Source organism: Coregonus clupeaformis, chromosome 6, assembly GCF_020615455.1.
Source record: "Coregonus clupeaformis isolate EN_2021a chromosome 6, ASM2061545v1, whole genome shotgun sequence".
Taxonomy (NCBI): domain Eukaryota; kingdom Metazoa; phylum Chordata; class Actinopteri; order Salmoniformes; family Salmonidae; genus Coregonus; species Coregonus clupeaformis.
This window is the reverse complement of record NC_059197.1, coordinates 33,665,164-33,690,619: the sequence shown is the minus strand read 5'-3', so window position 1 is coordinate 33,690,619 and position 25,456 is coordinate 33,665,164. Positions and strand designations below refer to the sequence as shown.

Below are 25,456 nucleotides of genomic sequence, written 5' to 3'. Positions count from 1 at the left end.
GTGCGTGGAGCAGGGACGGGCCGACCGGCTGACGATGCGCACCCATGGCTTGGTGCGTGGAGCAGCTACGGGCCGGACCGGCTGACGACACACCTGGCTTGGTGCGTGGAGTCGGAACCGGGCCGTACCGGGCTGACGATGCGCACCCCTGGCTGGTGCGTGGAGCAGGAACGGGCGGACCGGTCTGACGATGCGCGCACCCCTGGCTGGTGCGTGGAACAGGAACGGGCCGACCGGGCTGACGTGCGCACCTGGCTTGGCGTGGAGCAGCAACGGGCCGTACCAGACTGACGATACGCACCCCTGGCGGTGCGTGGAGCAGGAACGGGCCGGACCGGGCTGACGCACTCGCACCCCTGGCTTGGTGCGTGGAGCAGGGAACGGGCGGACGGGCTGACGACTCGCACCCCTGGCTTGGGCGTGGAGCAGGAACGGGCCGGACCGGCTGACGACTCGCACCCTGGCTTGGTGCGTGGAGCAGGAACGGGCCTTACCGGGCTGACGACTCGCACCCCTGGCTTGGTGCGTGAGCAGGAACGGGCCGGACCGGGCTGACGACTCGCACCCCTGGCTTGGTGCGTGGAGCAGGAACGGGCCTTACCGGGCTGACGACTCGCACCCCCTGGCTTGGTGCGAGTGGCAGGAACAGGCCGGGCCGGGCTGACGACGCGCACCGTGAGGCTTGGTGCGAGGAGCAGGAACAGGCCGGGCCGGGCTGGCGACGCACACCGTAGGCTTGGTGCGTGGAGCAGGAACAGGCCGGGCCGGGCTGGCAACGCACACCGAGGCTTGGTGCGAGGAGCAGGAACAGGCCGGGCCGGGATTGGCGACGCGCACCGTAGGCTTGGTGCGAGGAGCAGGAACAGGCCGGGCCGGGCTGGCGACGCGCACCGTAGGCTTGGTGCGTGGAGCAGGAACGGGCCTTACCGGGCTGACGACTCGCACCCCTGGCTTGGTGCGAGTGGCAGGAACAGGCCGGGCCGGGCTGACGACGCGCACCGTAGGCTTGGTGCGAGTGGCAGGAACAGGCCGGGCCGGGCTGGCGACGCGCACCGTAGGCTTGGTGCGTGGAGCAGGAACAGGCCGGGCCGGGCTGGCGACGCGCACCGTAGGCTTGGTGCATGGAGCAGGAACAGGCCGGGCCGGGCTGGCGACGCACACCCTAGGCTTGGTGTGAGGAGCAGGAACAGGCCGGGCCGGGCTGGCGACGCACACCGTAGGCTTGGTGCGAGGAACAGGAACAGGCCGGACCGTACTGGGAACACACACTGCGCCTTAAACGGGGATTCAGGAACGGGCCGACCGGACTGGCAATACACCTCAGTACCTCTCGCCGTGCCTCTACAACTTCCTTCCTCCTCTCACCAATGGCTCCCGTAACCCGGTGGCCTTCTCTCCCTCGTCTCCCATTTCGCCTGTGGCAGCCTCCTGCTGCCCAGTCGCCATGCCATGTGCCCCCCTAAAAATGTTCTGGGGTTGCCTCTGTCCGTCCGACGACGACACTGCTGACGCCATTGCTCCTCTCTCGCCAGGGCCTTAATCTTAGCCCATGGCCCCGTTGCCCCGAGCATGTCCTCCCAGGACCACGATTTGCCCACCTGGGCCATGCCAACCTTTCCAGCTCCTTTCCGGGCGCTTCCTCCCATGTCCAGGCCGCCTGCTCCTGGACACGCTGCTTGGTCCTGGTATGGTGGGATCTTCTGTCACGATCGTTAGACGGAGTAGACCAAGGCGCAGCGTTGAAAGCACACATACTTTATTTAAAGAGAGTAAACACTCGAACAAAAACAACAAACGATACGTGCAGTCCTACGGTACAGACCAAAAGGAACAAACCAACTGGAACAAGATCCCCCAACTATTGTGGGAAAACAGCCTCTATAAATATGGCTCCCAATCAGAGACAACCAGCAACAGCTGACACTCGTTGCCTCTGATTGGGAACCACTCTGGCCAACACAGAAATACAAAACATAGAATATACACACCCTGGCTCAACATATAGAGTCCCCAGAGCCAGGGTGTGACATCGAGACTTCTACCTGAAATACACTTCGAGACTTCTACCTGAAACACACTTCGAGACTTCTACCTGAAACACACTTCGAGACATCTACCTGAAACACACTTCGAGACTTCTACCTGAAACACACTTCAAGACTTTTACCTGAAACACACTTCGAGACTTCTACCTGAAACACACTTCGAGACTTCTACCTGAAATACACTTCGAGACTTCTACCTGAAATACACTTCGAGACTTCTACCTGAAACACACTTCGAGACTTCTACCTGAAACACACTTTGAGACTTCTACCTGAAACACACTTCGAGACTTCTACCTGAAACACACTTCAAGACTTCTACCTGAAACACACTTCAAAACATCTACCTGAAACACACTTCAAAACAGAGAGCTGTGTTAGGTTTGAGAGAACAGAGAGGACAGAGAGCTGTGTTAGGTTTGAGAGAACAGAGAGGACAGAGAGCTATGTTATGTTTGAGAGAACAGAGGACAAAGAGCTATGTTAGGTTTGAGAGAACAGAGAGGACAGAGAGCTATGTTAGGTTTGAGAGAACAGACAGGACAGAGAGCTGTGTTAGGTTTGAGAGGACAGACAGGACAGAGAGCTGTGTTAGGTTTGAGAGGACAGAGAACAGAGAGCTATGTTAGGTTTGAGAGGACAGAGAGGACAGAGAGCTGTGTTAGGTTTGAGAGAACAGACAGGACAGAGAGCTGTGTTAGGTTTGAGAGGACAGACAGGACAGAGAGCTGTGTTAGGTTTGAGAGGACAGAGGACAGAGAGCTATGTTAGGTTTGAGAGAACAGAGGACAGAGAGCTGTGTTAGGTTTGAGAGAACAGAGAGGACAGAGAGCTGTGTTAGGTTTGAGAGTGAGAAAACAGAGGACAGAGAGCTGTGTTAGGTTTGAGAGAACAGAGAGGACAGAGAGCTATGTTTGGTTTGAGAGAACAGAGGACAGAGAGCTATGTTAGGTTTGAGAGGATAGAGGACAGAGAGCTATGTTAGGTTTGAGAGAACAGAGAGGACAGAGAGCTTTGTTAGCTTTGAGAGAACAGAGGACAGAGAGCTATGTTAGGTTTGAGAGAACATAGAGGACAGAGAGCTATGTTAGGTTTGAGAGAACAGAGAGGACAGAGAGCTATGTTAGGTTTGAGAGAACAGAGAGAACAGAGGACAGAGAGCTATGTTAGGTTTGAGAGGACAGAGGACAGAGAGCTATGTTAGGTTTGGGAGAAAAGAGAGGACAGAGAGCTATGTTAGGTTTGAGAGGACAGAGGACAGAGAGCTATGTTAGGTTTGAGAGAACAGAGGACAGAGAGCTATGTTAGGTTTGAGAGGACAGAGAGGACAGGAAGCTATGTTAGGTTTGAGAGAACAGAGAGGACAGGGAGCTATGTTAGATTTGAGAGAACAGAGAGAACAGAGGACAGAGAGCTATGTTAGGTTTGAGAGGACAGAGAGGACAGAGGACAGAGAGCTATGTTAGGTTTGAGAGGACAGAGAGCTATGTTAGGTTTGAGAGAACAGAGAGGACAGAGAGCTGTGTTAGGTTTGAGAGGACAGAGAGCTATGTTAGGTTTGAGAGAACAGAGAGGACAGAGAGCTATGTTAGGTTTGAGAGGACAGGGGACAGAGAGCTATGTTAGGTTTGAGAGAACAGAGAGGACAGAGAGCTATGTTAGGTTTGAGAGAACAGAGAGGACAGAGAGCTGTGTTAGGTTTGAGAGAACAGAGAGGACAGAGAGCTGTGTTAGGTTTGAGAGAACAGAGGACAGAGAGCTGTGCTAGGTTTGAGAGTGAGAGAACAGAGAGGACAGAGAGCTGTGTTAGGTTTGAGAGAACAGAGGACAGAGAGCTGTGATAGATAGGCCTCAGCGATAACAACAATTACAGCTCTCATACTTTCTGAGAATTCACATATTCTGAGAGAGAAGTTCTCTCTGGGTATCATTGTGTGTCGCTTTAAAGTTATTTGCCCCATTAATCCTCCCACCACACACAGACAGACACAATCTGACATTCAGGAACGTCCTTCAGAAACAGGCCTCCCGGGGAGGGATTTCAGTGTGACACCAGGAGGATGTCAAAACCCATCACTGTCTCAAAATGTGTGTGCATCTTCCCACTCCAACGTTTCAACTATCTCCATCAGTACACTGTCTCTGCCTTTTAAATACAGATCACCGTTTTCACAAGGGCTTTGTCAATCCAGTGGACTGAAGTCTTGCCTCAAAGTCAGGAGAATTTCACCATCAGGGCTGTCATCAAGGGAGGTAAGGGGGGGTTTTGTTATGGATTCCTTCTTGTAGTAGTGTTCTGACTGATATGAAAGGAGAAGAGCGGACACTATTCAACAAGATGATTGTCCCCTGGCTCCACCCAAAAAAATAATCAACATGAATCATTCTGTGTGAAATAGAGAGAAACGGAGAGAGAAATAGAGAGAAACGGAGAGAGAGAGGAACAGAGAGAGAGAGGAATAGCGAGAGATATGGAGAGAGAAATAAAGAGAGAAATAAACCGCGTTTCCATTCACAGTTTTTATGCAAGTAAAGTCATACCGTATCAAAAAAATCACGACAGCTGTGATGGAAACAGGAAGTTTTGGCACAATGGTATAAATGCCGACGGATAATTCCTTCGTTCGAAATGGCGGGATCTTTTTGTGTTCGGAAAATTAATTATGCGAGAAAGGGCGGTAGAAATGCCTTCGACTGCGAGCCAGGCCTAATCGACCAACATCAGTGCCTGACCTCACTAATGCTCGTGGCTGAATGGAAGCAAGTCCCCACAGCAATGTTCCAACATCTAGTGGAAAGCCTTCCCAGAAGAGTGGAGGCTGTTATAGCAGGAAAGGGGGGACCAACTCCATATTAATGCCCATGATTTGGGAATGAGATGTTCGACGAGCAGGTGTCCACATACTTTTGGTAATGTAGTATATGTTGTGTGGTCCTCCCACTATGACTAGGGAAACCATACAGTTTATTAGGCTACAGATGAAATAATTTATGAACTTCACAGGGTGGAGAAAGTTGTAGACCTCCACAAGTCTGGTTCATCCTTGGGAGCAATTTCCAAATGCCTGAAGGTACCACGTTCATCTGTACAAACAATAATAAGCAAGTATAAACACCATGGGACCACGCAGCCGTCATACCGCTCAGGAAGGAGATGTGTTCTGTCTCCTAGAGATTAACGTACTTTGGTGCGAAAAGTGCAAATCAATCCCAGAACAACAGCAAAGGACCTTGTGAAAATGCTGGAGGAAACAGGTACAAAAGTATCTATATCCACAGTAAAACCAGTCCTATATCGACATAACCTGAAAGGCCGCTCAGCAAGGAAGAAGCCACTGCTCCAAAACTGCCATAAAAAAAGCCAGACTACGGTTTGCAACTGCACATGGGGACAAAGATCGTACTTTTTGGAGAAATGTCTTCTGGTCTGATGAAACAAAAATAGAACTGTTTGGCCATAATGACCACTGTTATGTTTGGAGGAAAAAGGAGAACGGTTACAAGCCGAAGAACACCATCCCAACCGTGAAGCACGGGTGTGGCAGCATCATGCTGTGGGGGTGCTTTGCTGCAGGAGGGACTGGTGCACTTCACAAAATAGATGGCATCATGAGGAAGGAAAATTATGTGGATATATTGAAGCAACATCTCAAGACATCAGTCAGGAAGTTAAAGCTTGGTCGCAAATGGGTCTTCCAAATGGACAATGACCCCAAGCATACTTCCAAAGTTGTGGCAAAATGGCTTAAGTACAACAAAGTCAAGGTATTGGACTGGCCATCACAAAGCCCTGACCTCAATCCTATAGAAAATGTGTGGGCAGAACTGAAAAAGCGTGTGCGAGCAAGGAGGCCTACAAACCTGACCCAAGTTAAACAATGTATCAAATACTAATTGAGTGTATGTAAACTTCTGACCCACTGGGAATGTGATGAAAGAAATAAAAGCTGAAATAAATCATTCTCTCTACTATTATTCTGACATTTCACATTCTTAAAATAAAGTGGTGATCCTAACTGACCTAAGACAGGGAATTTTTACTAGGATTAAATGTCAGGAATTGTGAAAAACTGAGTTTAAATGTATTTGGCTAAGGTGTATGTAAACATCCGACTTCAACTGTATTAATGTATAGTGGATTAATCGTACATTTTGTTAACTGTAATTTTGTTAGTTATGCTCCATCATTCCCTCCATCTTGTGACAACATCAGTTCTTTTAAAGTCTTGGTTTCAATAGTTTATAAATATTTTCTAAGAGATTGTCAGTTGGATAGGCTCTCTGCAAGATTTTGTATATCTTCCCTATCACATTAACATCCTTTTCTGACTCAAATAAGAATCCCTCAAGGTTGCTCTGATGTCCAAAAAATTTCAATTCAAAATTTCGTGATAAAAATAACTTTTAAGTTGCATGTACTTGAAACTATTGGTCAGTGCAGACTTCTTAATTCTGTTATGGAAATAAATGTATTTCCTGTTACCAAATCATTTCCTGTTTCTATTCCTTTTAGTTTTCCATTTGGCCCAATTTATTTGTGAAATCTGAAAAAACTATCCAAGGATTGTTCCATAAGGTTGTATTTTTAGGAAGTGATATTGGTTCTTATAGAAAAACTTTTCATTTTCTTCCATATTGTTATCGTGTTCTTAACTATGAAGTTGTTAATGTTTAGCTTTATCTTTGAAAATAGACACGTAAAAGATTCTGGGGATGAGCATGCGCATCTTCGATATGTACCCATTGTTCCACTTTAGTGCATTTAACTATATGTCTCTAGTAAAAGCCTTGGGTAGCGAGATGATACAATTCCAAGGCTGGAAGGTTAAAACCACCCTCAGACATAGGAAGATGTAAAACGTTCCTTTTTTTGCGTATTGTGTTAAACTGAAACATGTTATTGTATATGTTTGTAAGTGTCTATTTTTAATAAACCCTGTTCGATTGATACAGTGCATTCGGAAAGTATTCAGACCCCTTGACTTTTTCCACATTTTGTTACGTTACAGCCTTATTCTAAAATTGATTAAATCGTTTTTTTCCCCTTCATCAATTTACACACACAATACCCCCATACTGACAAAGCAAAAACAGGTTTTTAGAAATGTTTGAACATTTATAAAAATTTTAAATAAAACGGAATACATAAGTATTCAGACCCTTTACTCAGTACATTGTTGAAGCACCTTTGGCAGTGATTACAGCCTCAAGTCTTCTTGGGTATGACGCTACAAGCTTGACACAACTGTATTTGGGGAGTTTCTCCCATTCTTCTCTGCAGATCCTCTCAAGCTCTGTCAGGTTGGATGGGGAGCATTGCTGCACGGCTATTTTCAGGTCTCTCCAGAGATGTTCGATCAAGTCCGGGCCACTCAAAGACATTCAGAGACTTGTCCTGTTGGAAGGTGAACCTTCGCCCCAGTCTGAGGTCCTGAGCGCTCTGGAGCAGGTTTTCATCAAGGATCTCTCTGTACTTTGCTCTGTTCATCTTTGCCTCGATCCTGACTAGTCTCCCAGTCCCTGCCGCTGAAAAACATCCCCACAGCATGATGCTGCCACCACCATGCTTCACCGTAGGGATGGTGCCAGGTTTCCTCCAGACGTGACGCTTGGCATTCAGGCCAAAGATTTCAATCTCTAAAAAATCATATATACAGTATATCTCAATTTGTATTTTCTCTAAATAAGCGTTGTTGTACAATTAAAGGTCAAATACATTGCATTTCAAACAGTCAGCAATAATCTAATGAATTCAGGGCTTGTGAAGTTATACCTAGGTTAAATATAAGCCTTCCACAACCATAAGACCCACTAATAATTTAATTATTTCAGCAAAATAGTTTAACCAGCTTTTTTTTGTGCAATAATCACTGATCTGGCTTTCAAGTCTGTCTACGAAAATGCCATTTTTTGATACAAATTGATCTAGAACCATGCATAATGCACATTCACTAATAATGTGAATGTGCATTATGTAGCTCAGTTGGTAGAGCATGGCGCTTGCAACGCCAGGGTTGTGGGTTCGATTCCCACAGGGGGCCAGTATAAAAAGAAAAATGTATGCACTCACTATCTGTAAGTTGCTCTGGATAAGAGCGTCTGCTAAATGACTAAAATGTAAATGACTAACTTCTTGTAGCAGGCATTAGGCTATAGAAAATTAACACAGGTCTCATCAACAATCTCTCAAGCCCACGTGCTAGTGATTAGCGAGCTAATCTTTATATTTCAAGTTTAGCCAATTTGGATCTATTTGCTAGTGAACAAGGTTGAACAGTTGAATTATTATGAACACACCCTTCGGTCTGTCTCCAACTGTTTGAAAAGCATGTTAGCCTGACCACTTTGTTCAGATGTTGAAATCAAGTGCCCTTCCTTATTTCTCAGAATGAGAACGAATTGCCAATTCCTTATACAGTGAGGGAAAAAAGTATTTCATCCCCTGCTGATTTTGTATGTTTGCCCACTGACAAATAAATGATCAGTCTATAATTTTAATGGTAGGTTTATTTGAACAGTGAGAGACAGAATAACAACAAAAAAATCCAGAAAAAAATGTTATAAATGTATTTGCATTTTAATGAGGGAAATAAGTATTTGACCCCTCTGCAAAACATGACTTAATACTTGGTGGCAAAACCCTTGTTGGCAATCACAGAGGTCAGATGTTTCTTGTAGTTGGCCACCAGATTTGCACACATCTCAGGAGGGATTTTGTCCCACTCCTCTTTGCAGATCTTCTCCAAGTCATTAAGGTTTCGAGGCTGACGTTTGGCAACTCGAACCTTCAGCTCCCTCCACAGATTTTCTATGGGATTAAGGTCTGGAGACTGGCTAGGCCACTCCAGGACCTTAATGTGCTTCTTCTTGAGCCACTCCTTTGTTGCCTTGACCGTGTGTTTTGGATCATTGTCATGCTGGAATACCCATCCACGACCCATTTTCAATGCCCTGGCTGAGGGAAGGAGGTTCTCACCCAAGATTTGATGGTAAATGGCCCCGTCCATCGTCCCTTTGATGCGGTGAAGTTGTCCTGTCCGCTTAGCAGAAAAACAAATCAAATCAAATCAAATTTTATTGGTCACATGCGCCGAATACAACAGGTGCAGACATTACACTGAAATGCTTACTTACAGCCCTTAACCAACAGTGCATTTATTTTAAACAAAAAAAGTAAAAATAAAACAACAACAACAACAACAAAAAAGTGTTGAGAAAAAAAAAGAGCAGAAGTAAAATAAAGTGACAGTAGGGAGGCTATATATACAGGGGGGTACCGTTGCAGAGTCAATGTGCGGGGGCACCGGCTAGTTGAGGTAATATGTACATGTGGGTAGAGTTAAAGTGACTATGCATAAATACTTAACAGAGTAGCAGCAGCGTAAAAAGGATGGGGTGGGGGGGCAGTGCAAATAGTCCGGGTAGCCATGATTAGCTGTTCAGGAGTCTTATGGCTTGGGGGTAGAAGCTGTTGAGAAGTCTTTTGGACCTAGACTTGGCACTCCGGTACCGCTGCCGTGCGGTAGCAGAGAGAACAGTCTATGACTAGGGTGGCTGGAGTCTTTGACAATTTTGAGGGCCTTCCTCTGACACCGCCTGGTATAGAGGTCCTGGATGGCAGGAAGCTTTGCCCCAGTGATGTACTGGGCCGTACGCACTACCCTCTGTAGTGCCTTGCGGTCGGAGGCCAAGCAGTTGCCATACCAGGCGGTGATGCAACCAGTCAGGATGCTCTCGATGGTGCAGCTGTAGAATTTTTTGAGGATCTGAGGACCCATGCCAAATCTTTTTAGTCTCCTGAGGGGGAATAGGCTTTGTCGTGCCCTCTTCACGACTGTCTTGGTGTGTTTGGACCATGATAGTTCGTTGGTGATGTGGACACCAAGGAACTTGAAGCTCTCAACCTGTTCCACTACAGCCCCGTCGATGAGAATGGGGGCGTGCTCAGTCCTCTTTTTTTTCCTGTAGTCCACAATCATCTCCTTTGTCTTGGTCACGTTGAGGGAGAGGTTGTTGTCCTGGCACCACACGGCCAGATCTCTGACCTCCTCCCTATAGGCTGTCTCATCGTTGTCGGTGATCAGGCCTACCACTGTTGTGTCGTCGGCAAACTTAATGATGGTGTTGAGTCGTGCCTGTCCATGCAGTCATGGGTGAACAGAGAGTACAGGAGGGGGACTGAGCACGCACCCCTGAGGGGCCCCGTGTTGAGGATCAGTGTGGCAGATGTGTTGTTACCTACCCTTACCACCTGGGGGCGGCCCGTCAGGAAGTCCAGGATCCAGTTGCAGAGGGAGGTGTTTAGTCCCAGGATCCTTAGCTTAGTGATGAGCTTAGAGGGCACTATGGTGTTGAATGCTGAGCTGTAGTCAATGAATAGCATTCTCACGTAGGTGTTCCTCTTGTCCAGGTGGGAAAGGGCAGTGTGGAGTGCAATAGAGATTGCATCATCTGTGGATCTGTTGGGGCGGTATGCAAATTGGAGTGGGTCAAGGGTTTCTGGGATAATGCTGTTGATGTGAGCCATCACCAGCCTTTCAAAGCACTTCATGGCTACAGACGTCAGTGCTACGGGTCGGTAGTCATTTAGGCAGGTTATCTTAGAGTCCTTGGGCACGGGGACTATGGTGGTCTGCTTGAAACATGTTGGTATTACAGACTCAGTCAGGGACATGTTGAAAATGTCAGTGAAGACACTTGCCAGTTGGTCAGCACATGCTCGGAGTACACGTCCTGGTAATCCGTCTGGCCCTGCGGCCTTGTGAATGTTGACCTGCTTTAAAGTCTTACTCACATCGGCTACGGAGAGCGTGATCACATAGTCATCCGGAACAGCTGGTGCTCTCATGCATGCTTCAGTGTTGCTTGTCTCGAAGCGAGCATAGAAGTGGTTTAGCTCGTCTGGTAGGCTTGTGTCACTGGGCAGCTCGCGGCTGTGCTTCCCTTTGTAGTCTGTAATAGTTTTCAAGCCCTGCCACATCCGACGAGCGTCAGAGCCAGTGTAGTACGATTCAATCTTAGACCTGTATTGACTCTTTGCCTGTTTGATGGTTCGTCGGAGGTCATAGCGGGATTTCTTATAAGCGTCCGGGTTAGAGTCCCGTTCCTTGAAAGCGGCAGCTCTACCCTTTAACTCAGTGCGGATGTTTCCTGTAATCCATGGCTTCTGGTTGGGGGTATGTACGTACGGTCACTGTGGGGACGACATCATCGATGCACTTATTGATGAAGCCAGTGACTGATGTGGTGTACTCCTCAATGCTGTCTGAAGAATCCCGGAACATGTTCCAGTCTGTGCTAGCAAAACAGTCCTGTAGCTTAGCATCTGCGTCATCTGACCACTTTTTTATTAACCGAGTCACTGGTGCTTCCTGCTTTAGTTTTTGCTTCTAAGCAGGAATCAGGAGGATAGAGTTATGGTCAGATTTGCCAAATGGAGGGCGAGGGAGAGCTTTGTATGCGTCTCTGTGTGTGGAGTAAAGGTGGTCTAGAGTTTTTTTCCCTCTGGTTGCACATTTAACATGCTGGTAGAAATTAGGTAGAACGGATTTAAGTTTCCCTGCATTAAAGTCCCCGGCCACTAGGAGCGCTGCATCTGGATGAGCGTTTTCCTGTTGATTAATGGCCTTGTACAACTCATTCAGTGCAATCTTAATGCCAGCATTGGTTTGTGGTGGTAAATAGACAGCTATGAAAAATATAGATGAAAACTCTCTTGGTAAATAGTGTGGTCTACAGCTTATCATAAGATACTCTACCTCAGGCGAGCAAAACCTCGAGACTTCCTTGGTATTTGATTTTGTGCACCAGCTGTTGTTTACAAATATACACAGACCGCCACCCCTTGTCTTACCGGAGTCAGCCGTTCTGTCCTGCCGATGTAGTGTATAGCCTGCTAGCTGAATGTTATCATTGTCGTCGTTCAGCCACGACTCGGTGAAACATAATATATTACAGTTTTTAATGTCCCGTTGGTAGGATAAACACCCCCTAAGCATAATGTTTCCACCTCCATGTTTGACGGTGGGGATGGTGTTCTTGGGGTCATAGGCAGCATTCCTCCTCCTCCAAACACGGCGATTTGAGTTGATGCCAAAGAGCTCCATTTTGGTCTCATCTGACCACAACATTTTCACCCAGTTCTCCTCTGAATCATTCAGATGTTCATTGGCAAACTTCAGACGGGCCTGTATATGTGCTTTCTTGAGCAGGGGGACCTTGCAGGCGCTGCAGGATTTTCAGTCCTTCACGGCGTAGTGTATTACCAATTGTTTTCTTGGTGACTATGGGCCTTGAGATCATTGACAAGATCCTCCCGTGTAGTTCTGGGCTGATTCCTCACCGTTCTCATGATCATTGCAACTCCACGAGGTGAGCTCTTGCATGGAGCCCCAGGCCGAGGGAGATTGACAGTTATTTTGTGTTTCTTCCATTTGCGAAAAATCGCACCAACTGTTGTCACCTTCTCACCAAGCTACTTTGCGATGGTCTTGTAGCCCATTCCAGCCTTGTGTAGGTCTACAATCTTGTCCCTGACATCCTTGGAGAGCTCTTTGGTCTTGGCCATGGTGAAGAGTTTGGAATCTGATTGGAAAATGAGTTCTCAGTTTGTTGCGCGCGGCATTGGGGTACCCGCTAGCAGCATTTTAGCCAAATACTTTTATACTAGCTGTCTACTCTGTGTTTTATAAATGTGCAATAAGCATTAACTTTGTTGGCGTGAGAGGCAGGGGGAGGGGCTTGGTGTGTGTGTGTGTGTAAAGAGGTGAAGCTAAAATCTGTCCAAAATAAGGCCAATGTGTTTCCATGGCGATACTTTGGACCTAAGCTTGTCGCCTGACTTCCCGCAGTTGGGACAACGACTCCCATTGTTAGGGCGGAGACATGAGCATCTCGTCAGTATATACAGATCTCTGGTGTAAATGGGAAGGTGCACACAGAGGAGCGAAGGAAATGAGACCAAAAAGACAACATGAGAACATAAACGCTCATTAAAGCGAAAAATAACAAAACCTTGATTCTTGCGATACAGGCATTTGGAATAATTTCATATATCGCCCAGCCCTACCTCCAGGCCTAATGTCTCCCCTTCATTATGTCCTGTCCTCCAGGCCTAATGTCTCCCCTTCATTATGTCCTGTCCTCCAGGCCTGCTGTCCCGACTTCATTATGTCCTGTCCTCCAGGCCTAATGTCTCCCCTTCATTATGTCCTGTCCTCCAGGCCTAATGTCTCCCCTTCATTATGTCCTGTCCTCCAGGCCTAATGTCTCCCCTTCATTATGTCCTGTCCTCCAGGCCTACTGTCTCCCCTTCATTATGTCCTGTCCTCCAGGCCTAATGTCTCCCCTTCATTATGTCCTTCCAGGCCTAATGTCTCCCCTTCATTATGTCCTGCCTCCAGGCCTGCTCTCTCCCCTTCATTATGTCCTGTCCTCCAGGCCTGCTCTCTCCCCTTCATTATGTCCTGTCCTCCAGGCCTAATGTCTCCCCTTCATTATGTCCTCCAGGCCTAATGTCTCCCCTTCATTATGTCCTGTCCTCCAGGCCTGCTGTCCCGACTTCATTATGTCCTGTCCTCCAGGCCTAATGTCTCCCCTTCATTATGTCCTGTCCTCCAGGCCTAATGTCTCCCCTTCATTATGTCCTGTCCTCCAGGCCTGCTCTCTCCCCTTCATTATGTCCTGTCCTCCAGGCCTAATGTCTCCCCTTCATTATGTCCTCCAGGCCTGATGTCTCCACTTCATTATGTCCTCCAGGCCTAATGTCTCCACTTCATTATGTCCTGTCCTCCAGGCCTGCTCTCTCCCCTTCATTATGTCCTGTCCTCCAGGCCTAATGTCTCCCCTTCATTATGTCCTCCAGGCCTAATGTCTCCCCTTCATTATGTCCTGTCCTCCAGGCCTAATGTCTCCACTTCATTATGTCCTGTCCTCCAGGCCTGCTGTCCCGACTTCATTATGTCCTGTCCTCCAGGCCTAATGTCCCGACTTCATTATGTCCTGTCCTCCAGGCCTAATGTCTCCCCTTCATTATGTCCTCCAGGCCTGCTGTCCCGACTTCATTATGTCCTGTCCTCCCAGGCCTAATGTCTCCCCCTTCATTATGTCCTGTCCTCCAGGCCTAATGTCTCCCCCTTCATTATGTCCTGTCCTCCAGGCCTAATGTCTCCCCTTCATTATGTCCTGTCCTCCAGGCCTAATGTCTCCCCTTCATTATGTCCTGTCCTCCAGGCCTAATGTCTCCCCTTCATTATGTCCTGTCCTCCAGGCCTAATGTCTCCACTTCATTATGTCCTCCAGGCCTAATGTCTCCCCTTCATTATGTCCTGTCCTCCAGGCCTAATGTCTCCCCTTCATTATGTCCTGTCCTCCAGGCCTAATGTCTCCCCTTCATTATGTCCTGTCCTCCAGGCCTAATGTCTCCACTTCATTATGTCCTGTCCTCCAGGCCTAATGTCTCCCCTTCATTATGTCCTGTCCTCCAGGCCTAATGTCTCCCCTTCATTATGTCCTGTCCTCCAGGCCTAATGTCTCCACTTCATTATGTCCTGTCCTCCAGGCCTAATGTCTCCACTTCATTATGTCCTCCAGGCCTGATGTCTCCACTTCATTATGTCCTCCAGGCCTAATGTCTCCACTTCATTATGTCCTGTCCTCCAGGCCTAATGTCTCCACTTCGTTATGTCCTGTCCTCCAGGCCTAATGTCTCCCACTTCATTATGTCCTTCCCCCAGGCCTAATGTCTCCACTTCATTATGTCCTGTCCTCCAGGCCTGCTCTCTCCCCTTCATTATGTCCTGTCCTCCAGGCCTAATGTCTCCACTTCATTATGTCCTCCAGGCCTGATGTCTCCACTTCATTATGTCCTCCAGGCCTAATGTCTCCACTTCATTATGTCCTGTCCTCCAGGCCTAATGTCTCCACTTCGTTATGTCCTGTCCTCCAGGCCTAATGTCTCCACTTCATTATGTCCTCCAGGCCTAATGTCTCCACTTCATTATGTCCTCCAGGCCTAATGTCTCCACTTCATTATGTCCTCCAGGCCTGCTCTCTCCACTTCATTATGTCCTGTCCTCCAGGCCTAATGTCTCCACTTCATTATGTCCTCCAGGTCTAATGTCTCCACTTCATTATGTCCTCCAGGCCTAATATCTCCACTTCATTATGTCCTGTCATCCAGGCCTAATGTCTCCACTTCATTATGTCCTGTCCTCCAGGCCTAATGTCTCCACTTCATTATGTCCTCCAGGCCTAATGTCTCCACTTCATTATGTCCTCCAGGCCTAATGTCTCCACTTCATTATGTCCTCCAGGCCTAATGTCTCCACTTCATTATGTCCTGTCCTCCAGGCCTAATGTCTCCACTTCATTATGTCCTCCAGGCCTAATGTCTCCACTTCATTATGTCCTCCAGGCCTAATGTCTCCACTTCATTATGTCCTGTCCTCCAGGCCTAATGTCTCCACTTCATTATGTCCTGTCCTCCAGGCCTAATGTCTCCACTTCATTATGTCCTCCAGGCCTAATGTCTCCACTTCATTATGTCCTGTCCTCCAGGCCTAATGTCTCCACTTCGTTATGTCCTCCAGGCCTAATGTCTCCACTTCATTATGTCCTCCAGGCCTAATGTCTCCACTTCATTATGTCCTGTCCTCCAGGCCTAATGTCTCCACTTCATTATGTCCTCCAGGCCTAATGTCTCCACTTCATTATGTCCTGTCCTCCAGGCCTAATGTCTCCACTTCATTATGTCCTCCAGGCCTAATGTCTTCACTTCATTATGTCCTCCAGGCCTAATGTCTCCACTTCATTATGTCCTGTCCTCCAGGCCTAATGTCTCCACTTCATTATGTCCTCCAGGCCTAATGTCTCCACTTCATTATGTCCTCCAGGTCTGCTGTCTCCACTTCATTATGTCCTCCAGGCCTAATGTCTCCACTTCATTATGTCCTGTCCTCCAGGCCTAATGTCTCCACTTCATTATGTCCTCCAGGCCTAATGTCTCCACTTCATTATGTCCTCCAGGCCTAATGTCTCCACTTCATTATGTCCTCCAGGCCTAATGTCTCCACTTCATTATGTCCTCCAGGCCTAATGTCTCCACTTCATTATGTCCTCCAGGCCTAATGTCTCCACTTCATTATGTCCTCCAGGCCTAATGTCTCCACTTCATTATGTCCTCCAGGCCTAATGTCTCCACTTCATTATGTCCTCCAGGCCTAATGTCTCCACTTCATTATGACATATTCATATTCTAAACACATGAACACAAACACAGCCACACGCTGGCAGTGTCACTGCGACATGAGAATAACAATCAGTCTGCTGGCTACAGAAAGCTCAGTTCTTCCACTCTCTCACTCCCCTTCCCCCATCTCTCCATCCATTTCTCAATCAGAGGAATGAACTACACCTCTCATTCTCTCTTAGATTGCTCTGCGCTATCCTCGGTGCAGATCTTCATTCTGATGAGAAGGAGAGGTTTTATACATTCATTTGTACCAATTGATCTCCTATCTGTTCCAGATCCAACACTGTGTCCTGGGAGAGGACTGATCTCCTGGGAGAGGACTGATCTCCTGGGAGAGGACTGTGTACTGTGTCCTGGGAGAGGACTGATCTCCTGGGAGAGGACTGATCTCCTGGGAGAGGACTGATCTCCTGGGAGAGGACAGTGTACTGTGTCCTGGGAGAGGACTGATCTCCTGGGAGAGGACTGATCTCCTGGGAGAGGACTGTGTACTGTGTCCTGGGAGAGGACTGTGTCCTGGGAGAGGACTGTGTACTGTGTCCTGGGAGAGGACTGTGGGACTAAACCTATTGTTTTGCAGCTCAGCCTCCCCTCAACAACATACTACAGAGAGCAGTGACATCTCAGAAACTACAGCTCCTCTTTATGATAGAAGAACAGAATCGTCTCCTCTCCTCCATTTCACTCCCTCCATTCCTCTGACTACCCCTAACTCTCCTGTATTGAACAGGTGATGAAGAGACTACCTGACAACAGCTTCATCCACTGATACAGAACAAGAGCGTTACCCTCCTCCTCTCCCCAGTTTTCTCTCCCCCTACCCAGTCATGCCGTGCCCCCAGCCAAAATCATACTCAGTTAATCTCAGACCAGCCTAACAGCCTAAAACAACCACCCAACCCCTGCCTCTGGTGCTGCTCTGTCCTCTCATATCCCTTCACACAGACAGAAACAAACACACAGACAGACAAATGGACAGACAGGCAGGCAGGCAGGCAGACAGACAGGGGAACAGGGACTCGAAGCTAAAATCTGACTTGACAACAGGACAATCCCTGATCTCAGCTCATCCCAAACTCTGAAACACCTGAGTTAAGAATAACCACCAACAAACAGTCCATATGAGGTTGTGTCCCTCTATCCTTTCATTTAGTACTTTTTTCCAGTAATTTCCTTCTGCTGGTATACTGTAGGGCAGGGGTTCCCAAACGTTTTCACTTGGGGCCCCCCTTCCTGCATTGGGGAACATACCGTGCTAAATGACTAAAATGTAAAATGTACCCAATTTCGAAATTGCACCTTATCCATTCTACTATTACAACGTTCAAGAGTAAGTTTAAAGCCGGACAGAGTTCCTTTAAAATAAATAAAAATAAAATAAATATTTGTTGGGGGGGGGAAAGTTACCCAACCCCACCCCCCTTATACAGCACAACAGCACCGCTGCAACACTTGACCCCTTTCCACACACACACTGGCACAGAGGGAGCGCACTTCAGAGATTTGAGATGTAATTGGATCGGTTTCTATTTAGGGTCAGTGAGTGAAGTTAATGACTGGAGGCCATTTTAAAATGGACTAAAGAGACTAAAGAGGATAGGTTACAAAAAAACAACCATCTGTGGGAGAAGAGGAGAGGACAGGAAGCAGAGAGAGAATTTTTTTTAAAGAGGAAGGGAGATAGAGGTATGGAGGGATGGAGAGAGAGAGAGAGAGAGAGAGAGAGAGAGAGAGAGAGAGAGAGAGAGAGAGAGAGAGAGAGAGAGAGAGATTGAATAACATGAACATTACACAGAGAGAGAGAGAGAGAGAGAGAGAGAGAGAGAGAGAGAGAGACATTGAATAACATGAACATTACACGAGAGAGAGAGAGAGAGAGAGAGAGAGAGAGAGAGAGAGAGAGAGAGACAGACAGACAGAGAGAGAGACAGAGAGAGAGAGAGAGAGAGAGAGACATTGAATAACATGAACATTACACAGAGAGAGAGAGAGAGAGAGAGAGAGAGAGAGAGACATTGAATAACATGAACATTACACAGAGAGAGAGAGAGAGAGAGAGAGAGAGAGAGAGAGAGAGAGAGAGAGAGAGAGAGAGAGAGAGAGAGAGAAGACATAGAATAACATGAACATTACACAGAGAGAGAGAGAGAGAGAGAGAGAGAGAGAGAGAGAGAGAGAGAGAGAGAGAGAGAGAGAGAGAGAGCAGAGAGAGAGAGAGAGAGAGAGGTGAGAGAGAGAGAGAGAGAGAGAGAGAGAGAGCATTGAATAACATGAACATTACACAGAGAGAGAGAGAGAGAGAGAGAGAGAGAGAGAGAGAGAGAGAGAGAGAGAGAGAGAGAGAGAGAGAGACATTGAATAACATGAACATTACACAGAGAGAGAGAGAGAGAGAGAGAGAGAGAGAGAGAGAGGGTAGCAGTGCAGCAGACATACATGTCCTGGTCATAATAATCGACAAGAGCTGTCTATCGCTGACCTCCCTTGCATTTAATGTGTGTGTGTGTGTGCTGGGTATGTACTGTAGGTGTGAGGGAGAGAGAGAGGTGATAATGAAGGGAGGATGTGTCTCTATCAGTCATTCCCCCTGATCAGCAGCATTATAAAATTATATATATATATATATATATATATATATATATATATATATACAAGTAATGTGTGAAATGCAGGAAGTTAGCTGTGTTTTCCAAAAACAATAATGTTTTCTGGCCTTGAGGTCTGTGCCCCAGGGACTGGGCGTGTTGCGCCGAGGTGGGAATTCAACCCTTTTATTATAACATTTACTTGAGAGAAGGAATTTAAAGTCAATACTAGGCGTAATCCATTTCAAGGACATTAGAGACCCACAATATTGTAATTGTGTGTCTGGGTGTCCTCAACTGAAAAACAGTCCCCTCATAGGCTATCGATGATGCTATTGCCTTTAGTGGATAGATCAGCATCTTTGTTAGATTATTAGACTCAGTACAGACAAAATTATCATAAAACACTAAGTGACATCCATTATTCCTCGTGGTCGCCTAGTAACTTAATATTTGCCATGGCATAAAACCGCACCTCTATAATGTGAAAACATGAACATATCACATAAACTATTATAAAATCACCAATCTTCAAATCTAAACGTGAAAATGGCCGCAATCAAACCATTGATGTATAACTGATACACACAATGCATTGAACATATTTCTGCGTATTTCAGAATATTGTAAATGTGCCTTACCGAACCGTATCAGGTAGGTAATGTAGAAATACTGTTCGGTCTAGTGCGTTGCCTCGCTGGTTCTCTTCAGCGCTGCAGCAGGTCGCTCGCGGAGCTAAATATTTTCACTGTTGTCCCGCCCTCTCCACACACTGGCTGGTCCTTCACTTCCTGAAAAACAATGCACACTTTTTTTTTTTTTCAGTAGCTGTTGTTGAGGCTATCAATGTGCCATTTTTGTCTGACCAGAATCAAGTTTGTCTGCGAGAGATGGAGTTTTTGTATTTTTTTTTGCTAAAATAAGCTTGTTGATGTTTTAGCTGCTTGGTGTAGAACGCCCCTTGAGTGCTTGAGCTACGTGGGAGTTGTAGTTTTTATATTTACTATGCATTTGCCACTGCCATAATAGGGATGTCAAGAAAAACTACAACCGTCAACCCGTTTGGGGGCCAGCTGATTGGTGTTTACTCAGAAAACCTCGCCCCTCTTGGCCAGTTTGATCTTGCAGAAAACTTCCGTCTTTGAATTACAAAATAAAACACACGACTAGCTAGCTAGCCACGGCAAATGAGCTTACTTCGGTCTACATAAGCAATCTACCACTTCTGTCTACTGTAAACAGGTATGTAGCTAAAGGCAGCGTTGCTATTTCACCAACTAACGTTAGCGAATCGTTTTTGTTTAGCTAGCTAAGATAGCTAACGTTAAAGTACCTGTTTAGCTAGCTAGTAATTTAGCGCATTCAATCACGCACCTAGCTACCTACCTGGGCGATGATTCCTACAAAGTGGCAATGGTAACTAGCTAACTGATAATTAGAAATTCCCCTCACTGTTATTAGAGTATGTCTAGCTAGCTGTTGATCATAGCTAGCTATGTGTCGGTCGATTAGGATAGGGGGAAATTATTAGCTACAATCAACGTAACTGTAGATGTCATAACTAAGCTAACGGTAGCTAGCTTATTTTAGTTGTGTAACTTAAATTAACCACGGTTCTGGCACTGCCAATGGCAGGTGACACCCAACTTACTAACGTTATCTAGCTAACAATCGACGAAACTTGTTTACTTAGCTAAATTAGTTAGCCTCGGTTCAGCTTGCGAGCTCGAGAACGCTAATTTACCAATACGGTCGCAGTCTAGCTGCAAGACGGGACACACTATTTTCACGCCACTCCTATACATTACAAAGTGGTTTTTGTAGCAGGTTAGGCGAGCATTTCCCTAACCTTAACCTCAGTCTCCTAACTTTCTAGGTTAATTCTCCTAACCTGCTGCGTAAATTCTCCTAACCTGCTACAAAGTAAATTCGGTATCGAAGTGGCGTGAAAGGAGCGTTACCCCGATTCTCTGTATGGTCCTCTGTAGCTCAGCTTGTAGAGCTGCCTGAAATAACGTCTCAATGGATGTATAGCTTGGTCTTTGTACAATTTTTTGTGTGTTTATTTCACCTTTATTTAACCAGGTAAGCCAGTTGAGAACAAGTTCTCATTGACAACTGCGACCTGGCCAAGATAAAGCAAAGCAGTGCGATAAAAACAACAACACAGAGTTACATATGGGGTAAAAAAACATAAAGTCAAAAAATACAACAGAAAATATATATACAGTGTGTGCAAATGTAGCAAGTTATGGAGGTAAGGCAATAAATGGGCTATAGTGCAAAATAATTACAATTAGTATTAACACTGGAATGATAGATGTGCAAGAGATTATGTGCAAATAGAGATACTGGGGTGCAAATGAGCAAAATAAATAACAATATAGGGATGAGGTAGTTGGGTGGGCTAATTTCAGATGGGCTGTGTACAGGTGCAGTGATCGGTAAGGTGCTCTGACAACTGATGCTTAAAGTTAGTGAGGGAGATAAGTCTCCAGCTTCAGAGATTTTTGCAATTCGTTCCAGTCATTGGCAGCAGAGAACTGGAAGGAATGGCGGCCAAAGAAGGTGTTGGCTTTGGGGATGACCAGTGAGATATACCTGCTAGTGTGGGTGTTGCTATGGTGACCAATGAGCTAAGATAATGCGGTGATTTGCCTAGCAGTGATTTATAGATGGCCTGGAGCCAGTGGGTTTGACGACGAACATGTAGTGAGGACCAGCCAACAAGAGCGTACAGGTCACAGTGGTGGGTAGTGTATGGGGCTTTGGAGACAAAACGGATGGCACTGTGATAGACTACATCCAATTTGCTGAGTAGAGTGTTGGAGGCTATTTTGTAAATGACATCGCCGAAGTCAAGGATCGGTAGGATAGTCAGTTTTACGAGGGCATGTTTGGCAACATGAGTGAAGGAGGCTTTGTTGCGAAATAAGAAGCCAATTCTAGATTTAACTTTGGATTGGAGATTCTTAATGTGAGTCTGGAAGGAGAGTTTACAGTCTAACCTAGGTATTTGTAGTTGTCTACATACTCTAGGTCAGACCCGTCAAGAGTAGTGATTCTAGTCTGGTGGGCGGGTGCCAGCAGCGTTCGATTGAAGAGCATGCATTTAGTTTTACTAGTGTTTAAGAGCAGTTGGAGGCTACTGAAGGAGTGTTGTGTGGCATTGAAGCTCGTTTGGAGGTTTGTTAATACAGTGTCCAATGACGGGTCAGATGTATACAAAATGGTGTCGTCTGCGTAGAGGTGGATCTGAGAGTCACCAGCAGCAAGAGCGACATCATTGATATACATGGAGAAAAGAGTCGGCCCAAGAATTGAACCCTGTGGCACCCCCATAGAGACTGCCATAAATCCAGACAACAGGCCCTCCGATTTGACACATTGAACTCTATCTGAGAAGTAGTTGGTGAACCAGGCGAGGCAGTCATTTGAGAAACCAAGGCTATTTAGTCTGCCAATAAGAATGCAGTGGTTGACCGAGTTGAAAGCCTTGGCCAGGTCGATGAAGACGGCTGCACAGTACTGTCTATTATCGATCGCGGTTATAATATCGTTTAGGACCATGAGCGTGGCTGAAGTGCACCCATGACCAGCTCGGAAACCGGATTGCATAGCGGAGAAGGTACGGTGGGATTCGAAATAGTCGGTGATCTGTTTGTTAACTTGGCTTTCAAATACTTTCGAAAGGCAGGGCAGGATGGATATAGGTCTGTAACAGTTTGGATCTAGAGTGTCACCCCCTTTGAAGAGAGGGATGACCGCAGCAGCTTTCCAATCTCTGGGGATATCAGACGTTACGAAAGAGAGGTTGAACAGGCTAGTAATAGGGGTTGCTACAATTTCGGTGGCTAATTTTAGAAAGAAAGGGTCCAGATTGTCTTGCCCAGCTGATTTGTAGGGGTCAATATTTTGCTGCTCTTTCAGAACATCAGCTATCTGAATTTGGCTGAAGGAGGGGGGCAAGTTGCAGCGGAGGGTGCAGAGCTGGTGGCTGGGGTAGCCAGGTGGAAAGCAAGGCCAGCCGTAGCAAAATGCTTATTGAAATTCTCGATAATCGTAGATTTATCGGTGGTGACATTGTTTCCTAGCCTCAGTGCAGTGGGTAGCTGGGAGGAGGTGCTCTTATTCTCCATGGACTTTACTGTGTCCCAAAACTTTTTGGAGTTAGTGCTACAGGATGCACATTTCTACTTGAAAAAGCTAGCCTTTGCTTTCCTAACTGATTGTGTATATTTGTTCCTGACTTCCCTGAAAAGTTGCATATCGCGGGGGCTGTTCGATGCTAATGCAGTACGCCGCAGGATGTTTTTGTGCTGGTCAAGGGCAGTCAAGTCTGGGGTGAACCAGGGGCTATATCTGTTCTTAGTTCTGAATTTTCTGAATGGGGCATGCTTATTTAATATGGAGAGGAAAGCACTTTTAAAGAACAACCAGGCATCCTCTACTGACGGAATGAGGTCAATATCCATCTAGGATACCCGGGCCTGGTCAATTAGAAAGGCCTGCTCGCTGAAGTGTTTTAGGGAGCGTTTGACAGTGATGAGGGGTGGTCGTTTGACTGCGGACCCATTACGGATGCAGGCAGTGATCGCTGAGATCCTGGTTGAAGACAGTGGTGTATTTAGAGGGTAAATTAGTCAAGATGATATCTATGACGGTGCCCATGTTTACGGATTTAGGGTTGTACCTGATAGGTTCCTTGATAATTTGTGTGAGATTGAGGGCATCTAGTTTAGATTGTAGGATGGCCGGGGTGTTAAGCATATCCCAGTTTAGGCCACCAAGCAGTACGAACTCTGAGGATAAATGGGGGGAAATCAATTCACATATGGTGTCCAGGGCACAGCTGGGGGCTTAGGGGGGTCTGTAGCAATCGGCAACAGTGAGAGACTTATTTCTGGAAAGGTGGATTTTTAGAAGTAGAAGCTCAAACTGTTTGGGCACAGACCTGGATATTATGATAGAGCTCTGCAGGCTATCTCTACAGTAGATTGCAACTCCGCCCCCTTTGGCAGTTTTATCTAGACGGAAAATGTTGTAATTCGGGATGGACATTTCAGAGTTTTTGGTGGCCTTCCTAAGCCAGGATTCAGACACTGCTAGAACATCAGAGTTGGCGGAGTGTGCTAACGCAGTGAATAACTCAAACTTAGGGAGGAGGCTTCTGATGTTACCATGCAAGAAACCAAGGCTTTTACGGTTACAGAAGTTAACAAATGATAGCTCCTGGGGAGTAGGACTGATACTGGGGGATGCAGGGCCTGGGTTAGCCTCTACATCACCAGAGGAACAGAGGAGGAGTAGAATAAGAATACGGCTAAAGGCTTTAAGAACTTGTCTTCTAGTGCGTTCGGTGCAGAGAATAAAAGGCGCAGATTTCCGGGCGTTGTAGAATAGATTCAGGGCATTATGTACAGACAAGGATATGGAAGGATTTGAGTACACTGCAGGTAAACCTAAGCGTTGGGTAACGATGAAAGAGATCGCATCACTGGAGGCACCGACTGAGCCGGTCTTCGCGTGTATTGGGGGTGGGACAAAGGAGCTATCTAAGTCAGGTTGAGCGGGACTGGGGGCTCTACAGTGAAATTGTATAATAAGAACTAACCGAAACAGCAATAGGCAAGGCATATTGACTTGGGAGAGAGGCATAAAGCAATCACAGGTGTTATTCGAGAGAGCTAAGACAACAACTGGTAATGGCGACAAAAGTTTGGGCTGAGGCTGGACAGATAAACAGGATGGGGTACCGTGTAAAGGAACAGTCCAGCAGACATCAGTTGTGTGGCTGAGTGATCATAAGGTCCAGTGAACAGCAATAGGTGAGTCCTGGAGCAGTTCGATGGCTGCAGTTCGATGGCTGCTACGGCACAGGCGAGCAGGAGGCACGGCTGTTGATTGCGTGTGCTAACGGGCCGGGGGCTAGCAGATGGATCTTTGTGGTCGTCGCAACGGGAAGCATGATGAAACCACATCAGGCGATTACGTCGGCAGACCAGTTGTGATGGATCGGCGGGGCTCCGTGTCGACACTAGGAGGTCCTGTCCGGTTGACAGAGAGGTAGATAGCCGGGAGATGGGCCTGGCTCGAGGCTAGCACAAGGCTAACTGGTGCTAGCTTCGGGACAGTGGTGATTAGCCAACAACAACATCCATTCGGTTGCAGCTAGCTAGTTGCGATGATCTGGTGTTAAAGGTCCAGTGATTCCGGCAGAAAATCCGATATGTTCTGGGTCGATAGCGCGCTGTGCAGACTCACCGATAATTGTCCAGGCTAGAGCTGACTGGTAGGTAGTGCAGGCCACGGACAATGGTGAAAACTGCTAACGTTGGCTAATAGCAAGTAGCTAGCAAGTAGCTAGTTAGCTGGCTAGTTTCAGCCGGTTCTAGATAAAAAGGTATAAGAAATAATAGAATCCATTCCACATTGGGTGAGGCGGGTTGCAGGAAAGTATATTTAGTTGAAGGATGAAAAGTGAGATTGAGAAATATATTCAAAAAAAAAAAAAAAAAAAACTGGTGAGATAATAGGCAACTGAGAGAAGCATAGCATCAGATAAGAAAGAACCA

At 46.7% G+C, this 25,456-nt stretch overlaps 2 protein-coding genes across 3 annotated transcripts in view; one reads left to right on the top strand and one right to left on the bottom strand.

The window, feature by feature from the left end:
* The window catches only part of LOC121567590 (neuroserpin-like), a 38,833-nt gene extending 19,187 nt beyond the window's left edge, over nucleotides 1-19,646 (bottom strand). The window contains exon 1 of one of the 2 annotated variants that reach the window (XM_041877760.2): nucleotides 19,523-19,646. The gene's annotated coding sequence lies outside the window, so the exon portion shown is untranslated. The remainder of the gene's footprint in view (nucleotides 1-19,522) is intronic. The other variant, XM_041877761.2, reaches the window with a different exon arrangement.
* Nucleotides 19,647-19,968: 322 nt separating this feature from the next.
* LOC121567592 (programmed cell death protein 10) overlaps nucleotides 19,969-25,456 on the top strand; it is a 28,326-nt gene continuing 22,838 nt past the window's right edge. Inside the window, exon 1 of the mRNA XM_041877762.2 lies at nucleotides 19,969-20,123. The gene's annotated coding sequence lies outside the window, so the exon portion shown is untranslated. The remainder of the gene's footprint in view (nucleotides 20,124-25,456) is intronic.